Genomic DNA, 3,163 nt, shown 5'->3' on the forward strand with positions numbered 1-3,163 from the left:
CACACACACACACACACACACACACACACACACACACACACACACACACACGCACAAAGAGTGCAGTGACTAATCGAGACTTTCTTGTAGTCACAATGCCCTGAGACAACAGCCTGTCTCGTGACTGTATCGGAAGATTGCCTCGATCATACACAACGACCTGAGTACATCCAGAACAGCCAAAAAGTACAGAGCTGGCTTCTCTTGGATTAAGGGATGGAAGGCCACGCCGGTGTGCCTTGCTTTTTATGTCCACTTCGTTTTTGTTAATAAGCGTCGTTTTTTCTTTATTTGGTTTTGGTAAAATGTGGCTAAGAGACAACTACCTTGGCACTAAGAACAACCCCAAAGAAGCCTTGACTCTTCTCGAATTGGATAAAAAGATATTTTTTCCCTGATTCTAGTGGATGCATTTATTGTACTTAAAAACGACGAAAAATCAAAACTGAGTGCACCAAGTACACTGTGAAAGGAAACGAAACAAATAACTGTTATAAACTGTTATAATATGACTGCACTCAATTACTGTCTGCGGATAGGCTGTCTGTTTTGAGTAGAAAGCAAAGTGATGTACTCTACCGTTTCTTCGAGTGTTATGCATATACAGAAGTGCTATACTTTCGTCCACCCACAAACCCCCGAACCTTGACCATCAATGATTTATTTATAGAGGCACCAGCCATCCATGTCCAGGTGCTCTTTTAGCCACAAACCCCCGAAATAAACAAAAAGATAACATCAATAAACAAACAAAAACAAAACAAAAATCCCTTGAACCTCTTTGCTTTTTAGGTTGGCTTCATCGCTTAACATTAAACACCATCCAAATTTTCTATTGCATTTTTTGTACTCTCCTCCCCCCCCCCCCTTTTTCCGTCCACTTCCTCACTGGGCTTTGAACACTAATCTTCCTCGAGTCTACTACATTATTTGCAATTTAACTCCAACGCAGTAACCGGTGACGTATAAAGTTAGAGTTGATAAAAACGAACTTTATTAACAAAGAAAACGTGTTCGGGCTGCATTCCAAAGTAAGGTTCACACATATCCGACTAGCTGGTTCTGAACGATTGAAATTGACCAGAACCCAATTGGCTAGTGCTCTCATGTCTAAGGAAAAACATCTGCCTCGTTTTTACCTCTAGCGTTGGCCACCAGTCAACTTTTCTATCGCGTCACAATACTGAAGCTCCATGATATGAAACTGAAGCTCCATGATATGAAACTGAAGAGGTCATAGATATTGATTGACTGTCTAATGCTTCGATGTTTCAAGTTATTATTATTCCAGTATTTTATTGCAAAATAAATTGCCCATACTTTCTCCCAAGCTCAATATTCCGTCTTTTCATTTACTTTCCCTAAACTCTCTTAATTTCAGCAAAACGGGATGCATCCGACAAAATCGGAAGAATCCACCCCCCAAACTCTATCAAGACTTGCGTTTTCATTGTTGTCTGCAAAACCGCATACGGGCAGACTCGATTTAACAGACGGACAGACCAGGACAAAAACAGCCTCAACAAGAAAGGTGCATGAATTCTTCATCAGCAAATCTTAATGAGCACACTTTAAGCCTGTTGAAAGCATGAATGTTTTACATAGCCCGGGGCTATAATTACACGAGGTACCTCTCTTGAAAAGGAACCGACACAAGGTTCACGTGAGGTGGATCTATTTTACAAACTGTGTACGTCATTAAATTGTTCTTGGACAGTATTTATTGATAGTGCGTTGGTTTTTTCCAGTTTTAGTATTACATGACACAGGGCATTGTTTCGTAGGCTACATGTGAAGTCACGAAGGCTGTAGTATCATACCTAGCGACTAAGTAAGATTGCTTTTTATGATTAGGGACTCCGACTTTGGGTATTGAGGTAACTCGTAATACCTGCTCGAATTTACGATAAATATTACAGGGTCTTTTTTTTAAAACAGACTTGGAACTTCAAACACAAAAATGACGTAATACGGATCGTTTAATGCCGCTTAAAATGTAGTGCTAACCCGTCAAGTTCAACATCTATCTCCTTCATGCGAGGCTAAATAGCTCCGGCTGGAGAACGTTCAACACTCCTCAATCAACGAAACTTCAAAATTCGCTGTTGGGGTTAGACATGGGGTCACCAACGACATAACCCAATTTGGTAATAACTGAACCTTTCAGCTGCACAGCCTCGTCTTCACTTTTCCCTAAGCGATGTATTTAAAGCCATTTCGTACTGGAGGAAACTGACACCAACGGTATATTGTCCACTCAAACTGACTTCTCGAAAAGATGATCAAGCGACATTCCTAACATGTCTCCTCTCTGACACCGTGCTACGTATGCGATATAGCACTAAATGTAATTGCTGAAAGATACTTTTGGGGGCTCTCGTGGTCTGAAGGTACGGTGTTCGGCTTTCACTCAAAAAGTTCCAGGATCGAATCCTTCTGGGGACAAAAACGTTTTCTTCTCTAATAGATAATATGTTTTCCTTTGTCTTCCTTTCCTGTTCTCTAGTATTGTTCTGTCATCTGTCCTCATCTCTCCTTTCTCCACAAATTCCCACCCCAGGCCTATTCTGTTCTTCTCTCCCTATTACTCCCGACTCTTTCTACTGCCATTCCTGGCTGCTTCTTACCGCTGTCCTTTAGCCACACCCCTGATCTTAAGGAATCGAACACCTAGCTCTCTCGGATAAGAGCGAGAAATATTGGAGGTTTCGAGTGCAAGTTTCGCAAGTTTTAGATCCCTTGGTAGTCTTAAAATCGATAAGAGTAGACTTCGACAAAATTCATTATTAACTAGATAAGGACGATATATGTTTGATTGAGAAAAAAGAAGCAAACCACACCAAAGTACCCGTCAACCATCCCTATAATCAATGTAAAATAACTTCTAGTTTTTACGCTACCAACGTCAAGATTCCACTGTGGTCTCATTCATCTTATATTTCAGTGATGAAGACTTGTCACATAATCACTGTTCATATTACATCATGTAATCGCTAAACGGATCCGCTGGGAGATGTCACAATGGCTGATAAACCCACGACTTACATTCTTTCGTACAACTTAATCAGTCACGAGATTTACCGACAAAAAAGAAAGACACGCACACACACACACACACAAACATACACACACACACACACACACACACACACACACAAGCACA

This window comes from Aplysia californica, unplaced genomic scaffold, assembly GCF_000002075.1.
Source record: "Aplysia californica isolate F4 #8 unplaced genomic scaffold, AplCal3.0 scaffold00003, whole genome shotgun sequence".
NCBI lineage: Eukaryota > Metazoa > Mollusca > Gastropoda > Aplysiida > Aplysiidae > Aplysia > Aplysia californica.